The sequence below is a fragment of the Geotrypetes seraphini genome, chromosome 3 (assembly GCF_902459505.1).
Source record: "Geotrypetes seraphini chromosome 3, aGeoSer1.1, whole genome shotgun sequence".
Taxonomy (NCBI): Eukaryota; Metazoa; Chordata; class Amphibia; order Gymnophiona; family Dermophiidae; genus Geotrypetes; species Geotrypetes seraphini.
Genome location: NC_047086.1, coordinates 129,718,838 through 129,735,369, shown reverse-complemented (window position 1 = coordinate 129,735,369; position 16,532 = coordinate 129,718,838). Strand labels below are relative to the sequence as shown.

General features: G+C 43.1%; 1 protein-coding gene across 4 annotated transcripts in view; it reads right to left on the bottom strand.

Moving 5' to 3' along the window:
- EFR3B (EFR3 homolog B) overlaps positions 1 to 16,532 on the bottom strand; it is a 341,904-nt gene that overhangs the window by 249,065 nt on the left and 76,307 nt on the right. The window lies entirely within an intron of this gene.

The window sequence follows — 16,532 nt, the reverse complement described above, 5'->3', positions numbered from 1 at the left end:
TCTGGACTATGGGCTGGATGAAATCCAAAGTGGAGAGGATCAAGAACTTCTTGATCAGCTATAAAATCTTGGAACTGTTTGACATTATACCTTCTGCCATTTTAGAAACATAGGAGAGATGAAATAAGGCAATAGTTTGCTTGTTCCAATGGATCTAAAATTATCTTTATAGAACTGGGCAAATGCATGCCTGTTTCACTTGGGAACACACATGACCCTCTCTCAAAGATGCATTCGCAAGCAGTAGCTTAAAATATCATTCAATCTAAATATCTTCTTAGTTAAAAGAATTACAGTAAATTTCCCATAAGCAATTAACAAAATCCCATCACATTTACTAAACCTAGGTTTATCAACTATCATATATACTTGGGGGAGGGGAGAGTTGGTTAAGCAAAACAATGACAATAATTCTATAAGGAGCTGCTTAGTTTTTAGCAGTAGGAAGGAGAGTAAATGGCAGTATTTAAGTCATATATAGTATGACCCATATTCTATAAATGGCTCTAGTAGGCACCCTACCAGCGCCTACGCTAAGTGAAAAACGCCATTTGGGAAACATTTTAAACTGATTTTCAAGACACCTACCGGTACCTAAAAAACTGGTGCCAGAATCGTACCTCCGTAGATGCTTTACGGCCACTGTAATCATGGCTAACTCCGGAAATGGCATTAGGCGCCGGTAGTTGCCTCCAGAGGCGCGATTCACTTCAAAGGTAGGAGCCAGACATGTAGGCCGTGAAAACCCTGTAGGCGCGATTCACCAAATGGCTGTGGACCACGGCGCCGTTTAGAGAATCCAGGCCTATGTGCTTAAGTGGCCATTTCTACACATAAATGACTTCTTACAGAATATCACCTAGCAGAAAAGTAATGTCATGATTTCATGGCATGAACTTTGTCAGTGGTCATGAGCATGATTGGATTTTGGGCACAATGTGGGTACATAAGAACATAAGAAGTTGAGGCAGACCAGAGGTCCATCTCGCCCAGCGGTCCGCTCCTGCGGCGGCCCATCAGACCCACTGCCTGAGCAGTGGTCCCAGACTATCACTATGACCTACCTCTACTCCTATCTGTACCCCTCAATTCCTTTATCCTCTAGGAACCTATCCAAACCTTCTTTGAAGCCTTGTAACGTGCTCCGGCCTATCACAGCCTCCGGAAGCGCGTTCCATGTATCCACCACCCTCTGGGTGAAAAAGAACTTTCTGGCATTTGTTCTAAACCTGTCCCCTTTTAATTTCTCCGAGTGCCCCCTTGTACTTGTGGTTCCCCATAATCTGAAAAATCTGTCCCTGTCTACCTTTTCTATACCCTTCAGGATCTTGAAGGTTTCTATCATGTCTCCTCTAAGTCTCCGCTTTTCCAGGGAGAACAACCCCAGCTTTTTCAGTCTGTCAGTATATGAGAGGTTTTCCATACCCTTTATCAGTTTAGTTGCTCTTCTCTGGACTTCCTCAAGTACCGCCATGTCCTTCTTGAGGTATGGCGACCAGTACTGGACACAGTATTCCAGATGCGGGCGCACCATTGCACGATACAGTGGCAGGATGACTTCCTTCGTCCTGGTCGTGATACCCTTCTTAATGATACCCAACATTTTGTTTGCTTTTCTTGAGGCTGTGGCGCACTATGCCGACGCCTTCAAAGTTGTGTCTACCATCACTCCCAGGTCTCTTTCAAGGTTACTTACCCCTAGCAGTGATCCCCCCATTTTGTAGTTGAACATCGGGTTCTTTTCCCTACTGTTTAGATGTAGACGGTATATAAATTTTAAAAATAAATTATAGAATTCTGTCATTTATGTGCTAATATCTAGGCAAGGATATTTACACCACTTATAGGGCTGATTAAGTGAGTACCCCTTAATGTCAGCACATTTTCTGCCATTTGAGCAGATATTCTATAAAGGAAAATAGGTGCCTACTTTTTGTATACAATAGGCTTACAATAGGTAACATAATAGTGAGTGTTCTGTTATAGATTTACCTTCAAAAGCCCTTTTTGAATAACAGGATATTTACATGAGAAGTTTAAAAAGCACCTATTGTAAGTCTATGTAGTGTGGCAGGGAAAATCCTGACCCTAGAGAAAACCCTAGCCGGGAACAGGCTTCTCTGGAAGCAGTCCCTGTCACCAAGAAAATACCCAGGTCTAGCAAGTCCTAGAAGTTTCCAAGAAGGGCAGCCAAAGACAGATCAGCCAGGAAAGAACAGGATTGCCTCCAGTCGATCATATTCATCCTTTTATAAGGAGGCTGAAGGCTTACAGCAAAAGCCCCTAGTAGGGCCCTCTATCCCATAGAGCAGGGGTAGGGCACTCCGGTCCTTGAGAGCCATATTCCATTCGAGTTTTCAGGATTTCCCCAATGAATATGCATGAGATCTATTTGCATGCACCGCTTTCAATGCATATTCATTGGGGAAATCCTGAAAACCTAACTTGAATTCGGCTCTCGAGGACCGGAGTTCCCTACCCCTGCCATAGAGGGTGAAGAAGGGGGTGGGGCAAAGAGAAAGGTTCAGCACAGAGTGTAGCAGGCCAATCCTCTGAAAGTGTGCAGCCAGCAGGAGTCCCAACCTAGTAGGAAATTAGCGTTAATTTATTTTGTTTATAGACATTTTTAAAGTTTTATTTTAATATATGTTTTTATTCCTTACATTTTTAATATGTTTTTTAAATTTTACTTGTATTAGTGATCCCTGATGCAGGTGATTGTGCTCGTCAAAACGCAGTACTGTGCCTGTTCCATATCATTGTATGTCCTGGATTGAAATAAAGAAGGCTTGATTTTATTCCCCCAGCTCCTGTGGATTGCTCATTGTCCATTCCCACTGTTTTCCTTGCTGGGTTAATTAGGCAGACAGAAACACTGAGGGGAGAGACCTGCACTGGAGACACTAAAAAACGGTAAGCCAGCAGAGGACCAGTCCCACTGCCCAGAGGAAACCAAGTCATAAGGGCTAAAGAAGCTAGAGTTAATCTGAATCCATGGGAGTCCAAAGCCATCAAGGATCCAGTGTAGGTCAGGGTCTATCCTAAGGAAGACCAAGAGGGAATACATGTTCTCCTGTGCAGAGGAAGAAGGAGAAGTTTCTGCAGGGCAGGAATTAATGGAGTGGGAGGATAATCTTACTGAGGGGTTAGGAGAGGAAACACATGGATTGGGAACCGATGGAATAAGAAAGAAGTGCCCTGGGAAAGATATTGCAAGTAATGTATTAGTTTAAGGTTACAGTTAGTTATTACCCATCACAAGATAGCCCAAGCAATTAAGAGAGAATACCAAGGCTATGATCTAATTACTGCTAGGGTGTAAGAAGTTTGGCAGGTGAAATATAGTTGAAAGGAGCCCTGCCCTTTCAGGCTTAAGGAAGTATACTGCTGGCGGGGAGGGGATGAAAACTTTTCTTCTAAGAGAGGAAAGAGGAAAATGGCAAAGCCTAAACCTAAGCCTAAGCCAGGGATCTCAAAGTCCCTCCTTGAGGGCCGCAATCCAGTCGGGTTTTCAGGATTTCCCCAATGAATATGCATTGGTAGCAGTGCATGCACATAGATCTCATGCATATTCATTGGGGAAATCCTGAAAACCCGACTGGATTGCGGCCCTCAAGGAGGGACTTTGAGACCCCTGGAAGCTAAACCTAAGCCTAAGCTAAAGCTAAAGATGCTAGTAACCCATAACAGTTTCAGGGCTCAGCCAGTCATGGATTGTTAAGAATGATGGATGGTGTCAGGTATGTCTTTGCAGAGCATCCTGAAGCTTATGTGGGAGCCCTGCAATAGGTTAAACCCATTGACAGAGGAATTTGTGGGAGGGATTTCTGACTGTAGGGATAGGTCAGTGGTGGATTTATTAGGGACACAAAAGAGTGGGATAAATTACAGTACAAATTATAATAGAATTCTCAGTGACAATAAAACAAGCAAGAGAGATATCCAGAGCAGCCAGAAGGCCGACCATAGGCCACAGGCTTGGGAGAAACCCAAGCTATAGAGACTAAGTGATCCAGGAATACATCCTAAGGAGGGCACAGCTGTGTGAAGCTGGTTCATGCTCATCATTGCATTTTGCCAAAGACACTGTGGAATATTTTGACCTATTTTTTTTTCCTAATTGAAGGACTAAGTTGCTTAAAGGTGTTGTGTTGGACGCAATCAGTGATTTTTGAGTAGCGTAAAAAAAGGATACCCGGTGAGTTTCCAACCAGGCAAATAAACATTGTTAAACAAGTCCACACAATCATTTTCTCAGTGGTCAGTTACGGATGTGAAAGCTGGACACTACAGAAACAAGACAGAAAGAAGATTGACTCATTTGAGCTTTGGTGCTGGAGAAGGATTTTAGGTGTGCCGTGAATCGCCAGAAGAACTAACAAATCAATTCTGGAAGAGATCAAACTGGCTATGTCACTTGAAGCCCAAATGATGTAGTTACGACTGTCTTATTTTGGTGATACCATCAGAAGAGAGAGATCACTGGAGAAGGACATCATGTTTGGGAAGATTGAAGGAACCAGGCGAAGAGGGTGACTTGCAATCAGATGGCTGGACACGTTGAAAACAACCATGGGGATGATATTGGGGGATGATGCTGGAGGATCTTTCCGGACTAGCACAAAAACGATTTCCTTTTAGATACACAATTCATCAATGCTAGGACTCGAGCACGTGTCAATGACACCTAACAAACAATTCTAACTGGACTCAGCTCTCAATTATTCACAGTATGCCATGTCGTATGCAATGGGCCACTCCAGGTTATGCTCATCCTAGTGCCTGTGGCGGAAGACGTGGTGGTCTGCCAAGTCAGCGATCCCTACGCCCCGCCACAGGAAGTATCTACATGCCTTCATAAAATAGGCTCCCAGACACATCCCTGTAGCATGCCAATGCAGACTTTTGCACCTTTTCCAAGGCAGGTTCTCTACACATGTACTCATATATTTTATACACAGCACATGTACATCATAACTCCGGACCATGCTTTGCCCAAACTATGCCCTGGAAATGCTTAAATGTAACAAGCATAAGTATGTATCATCTTATACATGGCACACATATAAGTACACATCATCCATACATATGTATAATGCAGTACAATTCTATAAAAGACCTATCCTTTGGAGAAAAAAAACATGCTTTATACACAGATAAACGTTTATAAAATGTTCTCCCAGATAGATAGATAGTATTATCTACTCATACAGGTACAGAGTACCTATGGGATCTAGAAATAACATGCAAAGCATAGTAGCTTACAGCAGTAAACTCTCCTTAGGACATTGCTGTAATAGTAGTGTCCAACGTCATTAAGACCAAGAGCCCTTATTGACTGTAGACAAGTAGATATTAGGGAAGAGTGGGAGCTCTTCCTGTTTGCACTGCTGAACTTTAGTTTCTGTTTTGAAATATGAGTTTAGGGTGCTGGAACAGGAATCAGGACTTAGAACTCAGGCATTCTGCCCAGAGGAGAAAGACAATGGAAAGCTGGCTGGGAAAGAGAGAACAGAAAAGCAAGACAATATGAGCTAAGGAAAAAAGAACAGACTGCAGACAAGTGAAATGAGGGTCAGATAGAGAAAGTGAAAAGCACCAGAGCAGCAAAACTAGACCACCACCTCTCAAATCTGCTGACCACGACGCCCAACTGCAAAACATTCAGGAAAGAACTGAAAACCATACTATTCAAGAAATTTGTCAAATGATCTAACCAAACCGTATCGACCATTCCCAGATCCCGATGCATACTATAGCTATCAACCTTGTAATCTCCCTAGGAATGCCCAGGCTAATTTCTTGTTGTAAACCACCTAGAACTGAAAGGTATTGGCAGGATAGAAGACATCAATGTAATATACTGCAGATGCAGGAAATAGAAGACAGTCCAACAACAGCTCTTTTCCAATTTTTCCCACACCAAACCTGTTTCATCGTGGTCACCCTTTGCAATTTTCTTCTATCTCTTCTCTCCTACTCCTTCCTTCGTTCCCTTTTGCACCCTCCCTGCATTACTCCTAACTTTCCTCTAACCACGTTTGTTACCTCCCAATTCTTCCTTTCTCTGCTCTTATTCTTCCATAGTCTGTTTTTTTTTTTCCTTTCTCTCATCTCATTGTTTCCCATCACCTCTACAATTTCCTTTTCTCTCTCCCTGCAGTCTTCTCTGGTTCCTCCACCATATTCTCACTCTCTATCCCTCTGATCCTAGTGCTTATTATTATTTATCCACCTAAGTCTCATCTGTTTTCACTAAGACTGAGTTACTCACTGTCTGTACTCCCACACCATTCCCATTGTGCCAGAAAGCTAATTGGCAAAAAGGCCAGGAGTATGGACATTATGGAACTAAATCTTAGAGACATATAAAGCAAGCATCATTAGAGCTGCTAGGTAGTGTAAAAGAGAGGGCTCTGGAGAATAGAATAACACGGACAAGACTAGGGAGGTTGAGGGAAGAAAATAAGTACAGGCAGTCCCGACTTAAGAACGAGTTACATTTTTAAAGTTGTTCTTAAGTCGAATTTGCATGTAACTCAGAACTTGTAGATTTGAAGATTCTTGCTGCTTATCTCTAGTCCCAGCTGATAGCTTTCCCTCTAAGGTACAGCATGCACAACCACACTCTGTTTTTAATGTGGCCATGCATCATTCCTGAGCCTGTTGCAGGAGAAGTGTAGGAGTCTATGCCCCACTGGAAATATTGCTCAATGAATCAAATGAAGCCACGACCGAGTTCTTAAGTATGAGTCGTACTTAAGTTGGGTGTCTGTAACGCAGGGACTGCCTGCAATAAGGAGGAGAGTGAGCAAGAAGTAGGATGGAGAACAAAGGGAGGAGAGAAGCACTGAAGTGGGAAAAGGGGAGGTGACTAGACAGTAGTATTACAGAGGAAATGAGTGAGCTGGGGGAGGGAGGAGGTCCTGTTCTTACTTACATGGACAGGAGCTACTCTTCATCTCATCCTCCTCCTCCTCAGCTCAAGATTACATTCTGGAGTAACCAAGGAGACTGCTGATAGGATTCTATATCCAGAGATAACCCTATTGGTCAGCGGACCAAAGTGATCCTCCTTCTTCCCTCTCCATATCATAGAATGAGCAATGCAAATGTGCACTCCTGGACAGTGCATAGGAAACTGAGAATTCTTGTGAAACTTCTAATCACAGCAGAGGTGCTCTTTTGTTGTTGTTGTTTTTATTGGTGGTGCAATTGCACCACAACATTTACACAAAAGCTGCCACTGAATTTAAATATGAACTTGAATTGCAAATGAACTGATTTCAGGTAAACATGTGCACACACTAATCACAGCTGTACTGTCAGCCCAAAGTGCTACCAACCCAATAGAAAGTATTCTAAATAATACACAATTGCACATTTGGGGTACTTTTATAAAGGATTTTTCATATAAAAAGGGTTTTTTTACACATGTAAAAAAAAGCTTATATACAATTGCCTCAAGAGTTACATGTATAAGAGTGTATGCCGTGCCAAAAAAGCACATGCCCAGGTAGACAAGGGTAGAGTCACAACTGACACATGTGAGCGGATATTCAGTAATCAGGAGGCAGCCTGGAGAACTCCCGTAGTTGGCGTCGACCATAGATTTTCAATGCCAAGCCATATGTGACCAGCACTTAACTATCTTGGAGGGTGGGGGGGGGGTTGTTAGGGTTACCAAATGTCTGGATTTCCCCAGACATGTCCTCTAAAAGAGGACATGTCTGGGCGTTGGGACAGCTTTTCAAAATCCAGCAAAGCTGGTATGATTGAGCCTGGGACTGGAGAGCATCTGTGCATGTACAGATGCACTCCAGCCCCGGCCCAAAAAGACGAGGTTTGGGTGGGGCAGGCCCGGGGGCGGAACAGGGCGGGGCCACACATCCTCTTTTACCAGATGAAAAATGTGGTAACCCTAAGGTCTGTTCAATAAAAAGTTAACTGGCTAAGTCAATATTACATTACATTACATTACATGCTTATATTCCGCCTGTACCTTGCAGTTCTAAGCGGATTACATCAGAAAGATAGCTGGACATTTCCAGGAAGAGAAATACAATTAAAGAAGTTCAGTGCTGATCTGTTTCATCCTGTTCACTCTTTGCAGTTTTGATGAGCTTGAGACTGGTGGGCAGACGGATAGACCACGCAAGTCTTTATCTGCCATCATTTACTATGTTACTTTACAGAATAGCACGTAGGCTGAATTAACATAAGAACATAAGAATAGCCTTACTGAGTCAGACCAATGGGCCATCAAGCCCAGTAGCCCGTTCTCACGGTGGCCAATTCGGGTCATTAGTACCTGGCCAAAACCCAAGGAATAGCAATATTCCATACTACCGACACAGGGCAAGCAGTGAATAAAGCGATCAGAGACAAGAAGACTTCGTTTAAAGAATGGAAAAGGATAAAAATGGATGAAAACTGGAAAAAGCACAAACAACATCAAAGCAAGTGCCATAAGGTGGTAAGAGGGGCCAAAAGAGACTATGAGGAAAAAATAGTCAAGGAGGCAAAAAGTTTTAAGCCGTTCTTTCGATATATAAAGGGAAATGACCCGCGAAGGAAGCAGTGGGGCCATTAGATGACCATGGAATAAAGGGAGTACTAAAGGAGGACAAAGCAATCGCCGACAAACTGAACACATTTTTTGCATCTGTATTTACCGAAGAGAATATATCCAACAGGCTATACACAGGAAATGAAGACGGGAGACTGACAGGGTCAACGGTCTGTCTAGAAGAGGTATGCAGACAGATTGATAGGCTTAAAAATGATAAATCCCCGGGACCAGACGGCATCCACCCGACGGTAATTAAGGAACTGAAAGGGGTTATAGCTGAATTGCTTGAACCGTCTTCCACCTCGACACGTCCTGACATTAAAATACATCACAGGACGTGTCGAGGTGGAAGACGACATCTTCTTTCCCAAAGGACCCTCGTTCACAAGGGGGCACCCGCTCAAACTCAGAGGAGAGAAATTTAATGGTGACACCAGGAAGTATTTCTTCACAGAAAGGGTAGTAGATCACTGGAACAAGCTTCCAATGCAGGTGATCAAGGCCACCAGCGTGCTTGACTTTAAGAATAAATGGGACATCCAGTGGGATCCCTACGAGGGTAGAGTTAAGGAACTAGGTCATTAGCACTCAGACTTAATGGGGTGGGTCAGAAGAGTGGGCAGACTTGATGGGCTATAGCCCTTTTCTGCCGTCATCTTTCTATGTTTCTATGTTTCTAATAGCCAATCTGTCAATCAAATCAGGAAAGATTCCGGAAGACTGGAAAGTGGCAAATGTTACGCCAATCTTCAAGAAAGGTTCGAGGGGAGATCCGGGAAACTAAAGACCAGTGAGTCTGACCTCGGTACCAGGAAAGAAGGTAGAGGCGCTGATAAAGGACCGCATCATTGATCACCTTGACAGACCCAAATGGATGAGGACCAGCCAGCACAACTTCAGCAAAGGAAGATCTTGCTTGACAAACTTACTGCACTTCTTCAAGGGAGTAAATAGGCAGATAGACAAGGGTGACCCAGTCGACATCGTATATCTAGATTTCCAGAAGGCTTTCAACAAGGTCCCATATGAACGTCTACTTCGAAAAATTGCGAGCCATGGAATCGAGGATGATATACTCACGTGGATTAAAAACTGGTTAGAAACATAGAAATAGACGGCAGATAAGGGCCACGGCCCATCAAGTCTGCCCACTCTAATGACCCACCCTATTTATCTTTTTGGATAGATCCCACATGTCTATCCCATCTGGCCTTAAAATCTGGCACGCTACTGGCCTCAATAACCTGGAGTGGAAGACTATTCCAGCGATCAACCACCCTTTCAGTGAAGAAGAACTTCCTAGTGTCACCGTGCAGTTTCCCGCCCCTGATTTTCCACGGATGCCCCCTTGTTGCCGCGGGACCCTTGAAAAAGAAGATATCTTCCTCCACCTCGATGCGGCCCGTGAGATACTTGAATGTCTCGATCATATCTCCCCTCTCTCTACGTTCCTCAAGTGAGTAGAGCTGCAACTTCCCTAACCGCTCCTCGTATGGGAGCTCCTTGAGTCCCGAGTTCATCCTGGTGGCCATTCTCTGGACCGATTCCAGTCTCAGCACATCCTTGCGGTAATGCGGCCTCCAGAATTGCACACAGTACTCCAGGTGCGGTCTCACCATGGATCTATACAGTGGCATATTGACTTCCGGTTTACGGCTGACGAAACTCCTGTGTATGCAACCTATGATTTGCCTTGCTTTGGATGAAGCTTGCTCCACTTGGTTTGCAGATTTCATGTCTTCCCTGACAATCACCCCTAAGTTTCTTTCTGCTTCAGTTCTTGTCAGGATCTCGCCATTTAGGGTGTAAACCTTGCATGGATTTCGGCTCCCCAGGTGCATGACTTTGCATTTTTTGGCATTGAAATTGAGTTGCCAGGGCCTAGACCAGCGCTCCAGTAGAAGTAGGTCATGCATCATATCGTCTGCCATTGAATTTTTGTCTGTTGTGCTTTTGCTCACTACATTGCTTAGTTTGGCATCATCGGCGAATAATGTTATTTTACCTCGGAGCCCTTCTGTCAAGTCTCTTATATAGATGTTGAACAAGATCGGGCCCAGGACGGAGCCCTGTGGCACTCCACTTATCACCTCTGACATTTCGGAGGGGGTGCCATTCACCACTACCCTCTGAAGCCTACCTCCAAGCCAGTTGGTGGATAGAAAACAGAGAGTGGGGGAAAATGGACAATACTCGGACTGGAAAAGTGTCACGACTGGAGTGCTACAGGGTTCGGTGCTCAGGCCCATGTTCTTCAACATATTTATAAACGACCTAGAAATTGGCAAGACGAGTGAGGTGATTAAATTTGCGGACGATACAAAGTTATTCAGAGTAGTGAGGACACAGAAGGACTGCGAAGACCTACAACGAGACATAAACACACTCGAGGAATGGGTCATGAAATGACAAATGAGGTTCAACGTGGATAAGTGCAAGGTGATGCATGTCGGTAACAAAAATCATAAGCACAAATACAGGATGTCCGGTACTATACTCATAGAGAGCCCCCAGGAAAGAGACTTGGGAGTACTTGTAGACAAGTCAATGAAACCGTTCGCACAATGCGTGGCGGCGGCAAAAAGGGCAAACAGAATGCTAGGAATTATTAAGAAGGGAATCACAAACAGATCTGAGAAAGTTATCATGCCGCTGTACTGGGCCATGGTATGTCCCCACCTGAAATACTGCGTCCAACACTGGTCGCCGTACATGAAAAAAGACATAGTACTACTCGAAAGGGTCCAGAGAAGAGCAACAAAAATGGTTAAGGGGCTGGAGGAGTTGCCGTACAATGAGAGGCTAGAGAAAAGAGGAGACTGAGAGGGGACATGATCGAAACATTCAAGATATTGAAGGGAATTGACTTAGTAGAGAGTTCTTAAGCATATATGAGCATAGATATATATAAATGCCATTATTCTAAACATTTATGTATGTCCTAGGGCCAAAATTCTGTACATATATAGTGTCATAATTTGTTAACATAAGAACATAAGAAGTGCCTCTGCTGGGTCAGACCGGAGGTCCATCGTGCCCAGCAGTACGCTTGCGCGGCGGCCCAACAGGTCCAGGACCTGTATAGTAGTCCTCTATCTATACCTTTCCTTCAGAAAATTGTCCAATCCCTTGTTGAACCCTAATATCGTACTCTGTCCTATCACGCCCTCTGGAAGCGCATTCCAGGTGTCCACCACCCGTTGGGTGAAGAAAAACTTCCTAGCATTGGTTTTGAATCTGTCCCCTTTCAACTTTCCAAATGCCCTCTCATTTTTGTAGTTTTCGAAAGTTTGAAGAATCTGTCCCTCTCCACTTTCTCTATGCCCTTCATGATCTTATAGGTCTCAATCATGTCCCCTTTAAGTCTTCTCTTCTCCAGGGAAAAGAGCCCCAGTTTCTCCAGTCTCTCAGTGTATGAAAGGTTTCCATTCCTTTTATCAAATGTGTCGCTCTCCTCTGAACCCTCTCGAGTATCGCCATATCCTTTTTAAGGTATGGCGACCAATATTGGGCGCAGTACTCCAGATGCGGATGCACCATCGCCCGCTACAACAGCAGGATAACTTCTTTCGTTCTGGTTGTAATACCCTTCTTGATTATACATAGCATTCTATTTGCTCTCTTGGCGGCCGCTGCGCACTGTGCTGACAGCTTCATTGTCTTGTCCACTATTACCCCCAAGTCCCTTTCTTGGGTACTCTCACTCAATAACATCCCTCCCATCGTATAGCTGTACCTTGGGTTTTTGGTTCCTACATGCAATACTTTACATTTCTCTACATTGAACTTCATCTGCCATCTCGTCGCCCACTCCCCTAGCTTGTTCAGGTCCCTTTGTAATTCTTCGCAATCCTCTTTAATCTGAGCACCACTAAATAGTTTGGTGTCGTCTACAAATTTTATTATTTCACACTTCGTCCCTGATTCTATATCATTTATAAATATATTGAATAGCAGTGTACACATAGCCAAGTTGCACACACAACTTAATTGTTTAAAAAGACTAATTACTGCTGATAATTGGTCATTAACACCTAATAATTAGAAGTTGTGCGCACAGCTTGGTAGGCACATTCTAGAAAATGGTGTGTGTCAGTTCTAGTGCGTGAATCTCAAAAGAGGGCTTGCCAGGGGAGAAGCATGGGCGGATCATGGATGTTCCTAAAAGTTACACAGACTGCTATAGAATAGGCCCAATCCATGCACAACATATGTGCAGATATTTAAGCCTGAACATTATGCCGCATATGGCCACCAAAGCATTATTCTATAGTTGGTGAATGCCTTTTATGGAATCATACTAGACGCTATTATGATTGGTGCCAATTTTTTAGGTGCTATGTATAGAATCAGGCCTAGGTGTACTACTGTTAGCGCTTATGTCATAGAATCCTTATCATCCGCCTCCTTATCATCTGGTAAAACGATAGTATTGTGTTATTAAGATCAGCCTCTTTTTACCTTAAATACCCATTTTTTTTCTTTCTGTTGATTAAGATGAAGGGAAAAATTCTTCAGTCAGGCAGTTATGTGTTTCAGACAAATTAGCCTGAAGAAAGTGATCTGTGCAAGTCCTAGGATCAGCACCTATCAATTAGATCCTAATAAATCTGTAAGTCTCTTAATAGCATTAAGAGCTAGGGTGACATCCAATTTAATTTTCTAAATGGTAACTGAAGTGGCTAAATGTGTTGCAGTTGGCAGCATAGTCTATGATGTAACCATTCTGGAAATAAGGAATTTTTATTCCTAAAAATTCCTTAAATGTATTTCCTTCTGAATAAAAAATCATTGGTGAAAACCTCTCTCTGTCTGGTCTTTTCTCAGGTGATCTCTCTGAGAAAGCCATGTTTCTTAACTTCCCATTTTACGAAGCTGCATTGGGCTTTTTTATCACCAGCTGTGACGGTATTAGCATTGGGAGGGGGAAGTCCCATCATTCTGAGCACGCGGCCCTATAGGCAAGAGGGAGTGAGCTTCCCTGCTGCCGATTTGTCATCCAAATGTATAGGGGTGGCACGGGATGTTAAGGGGTTCAGGAATGTTGGGGATGTGGGGGGATTTTGTGGGGTCTGGGGATGTTGGGGGTCCAGGGATGATGGGGGAGGGGTGTAGGGCTCGGCGGCTCTTTTTTTTTATTTGGTTAGTTTGGAGGTGTACTGGATTGGTTTGGTGCCTGTGAGGGAGGGAGAGAGAGGAATCTCCCTGCCAGTTCAGCTGATCTTGGCTGAGGGAATTCCCATCCGTGAGCAGGCAGGAATCCCTAAAACCAGCTCAGCGGATGGAAATTCCGCTGCCACGATTAGCTGATGGTAAGCCCTCAATGTACTATTTTTTCCCCCATCTTTGGGTGATGGGAGGGGGTCAGTGACTACTGGGGAAGTAAGGGGGGATTATGCCTTAATCCCTCCATCTAGGATGTCCTGGGAAAACTTTGATTATCGCTGCAGTACGTCCATGTCTAAGCCCGCCTGATGTCCGCCCATAACATACTTTCCAACATGTCCCTTTGGATGCATAGTGGCCTAGAAGTGCTGCTGGAGGTCCAGAAAGTCAGTTCCGATTACTGGCACTTGGACATCCCAACTTGGGCTGGTTTTTGGAAGTTTCAAAGTTTTGATTATGAGCCTCATAGTTTTAAAGCAGTTTTCTAAACTGGAGATAAGATGTAGAATTTAATTTTTTTTAAAGCATGAATTTCTGATTCCCAGCTTACTGCCTGGTATGAAACTAATCTTACCTTGAAATTTCTTAAACATGCATCCTCTGGCCAGGGAAAAGACAAAGAATGCCAGATTTTGCGATGAGTGAAGAGAATTGTAAAATACAAAGTGATCCAGTAATAACCAGGCAGCAAACCATGAAGTGGGAGTCTTTATGCCACATTTTAAAAATGGAATGTATGATTGCTATGCAGCAGGAACATTATAGGAAATTTAAGGAGGTTTGGGAGCCATTGACAAGATTCTGTAAGGATTTTGCCCTTTGAACATATACGTCCAAGATGGGTGAGAGGGGGTGGGGAAATACTTTTACAGTAATTTGAGTGCAATTGTTGGATATGTAGAAAGGGGGGGGATGATATATGTATTTGTCATGAAATATAATTTGATAGAATTTAAGTGCTGTTAAAAAGTAAAATGTCTGTATAATATGTTGCACTTAATTTTGGTTTTAAAATGAATATATTTTAAGAAAAGAAGTGCCTTATAACAAAAACAACCTAACTTAAAATAATACATGCCTTCACAGGTAACCAATGCAATTTATGAAAGTAGGGTGTAATATGATCTGATCTTTTAAAATTGAAAATTAGACAAACCACCATATTTTGATGCGGAGACTTTGAAGGTACTAGACAACATAACTATACTACATTAATCTATAACCTATAAAACTAAAGACTGCACCAACAGCTGAAACACAGTAATGTCAAAATATGATCTGATAGCGTGTGATCTCCAAAGAGTGCAGAAACCTATGCACACAATTTCATCTACTTTTGCTTTCAATCTAACTTAATTCTATGGGATAAATTACACCTTTTACATCAACATTAAGATTTTCTTCAGCTAACCCAGGGGTGTCCAATGTCGGTCCTCGAGGGCCGCAATCCAGTCGGGTTTTCAGGATTTCCTCAATGAATATGCATTGAAAGCAGTGCATGCAAATAGATCTCATGCATATTCATTGGGGAAATTAGAAAACCCGACTGGACTGCGGCCCTCGAGGACCGACATTGGACACCCTTGAGCTAACCTATGAGGAGCTGCAAAGAAAAAATTAGGGGTCCTTTTATTAAGGTGCGCTAACCGATTTAGAGCATGATAAATGCACCCATTATATTCTATGGGCGCCTTAGCATTTAGCGCATGCTAAATCGGTTAGCACGCCTTAGTAAAAGGACCCCTTAGTTTTTTGCATATTGAGTTTCAATTTGAATTCCTTCAGCCATTCTTCCACCCTTGCCAAGATTAAGGTCATTTGGTGGCTTTGTTTTGATGGTAAAGAATTTAAAGGTAAAATGATGGTTATATCAGCTGCGTATCCATGAAGTCTGATACCTAAATTGGATAACTTGGTACCCAAAGATGACATGTAGATGTTGAAGAGCAATAGAGAGAGGGGTGAGCCCTGGGGAACCCCACAAGAATTAGTCCATATATCAGAAATGACACCATTTGAGAGCTCCTGATAAGTTCTAGAACATAAAAATTCCTGTAACCATTGATCAACATGCCCAGAAACTCCTAGAGAGTCTAAAAAATCTTGCATCAACTTATGATCTACAAGATTGAAGGCACAGTTTGTTTTGTTATGTGCCATCAACTCATGCTCGAGTCCTAGCGACTCAATGAATTGCAGATCTAAAAAGAAATCGGTTTTGTGCTAGTCCAAAAAGGTCCTCCAGCATCATCCCCATGGTTGTTTTCAACGTGTCCAGCCATCTAATTGCAGGTAGCCCTCTTCACCTGGCTCCTTCAATCTTCCCAAACATGATGTCCTTCTCCGGTGATCTCTCTCTTCTGATGGTGTGACCATAATAAGACAGTTGTAACTTCATCATTTGGGCTTCAAGTAACATAGCCGGATTGTTGTATGTCTGATAAATAGGATTATCCTACAAACACTGTGCCACCAATACCTGGTTCCACAGTGTTAAAAGCTGCAAAGAAATTCAGCATTACAAGTATTGAGGCAGATTCTCAGCGGTGGTTTCTGTCTCCATTCCATACTCAGATCTGAAGCCAGATTGACATAGATCTAGCCAGTTCCTTTTATCTAGCCAGTCGCTGAATCGAATGCAGTCTGTGCTATAACTTTTTCCAGGAAAGAAATGTTAGATATTGGCTAGTAATTTTTGAGCTTATACTGATAGGACAAGAGAGCTCTTTTTCAGTAGAGGCTACACCTAGAGTTACCATAAGGCTCCAGAAAAAGGAGGATGGATTGAGATATC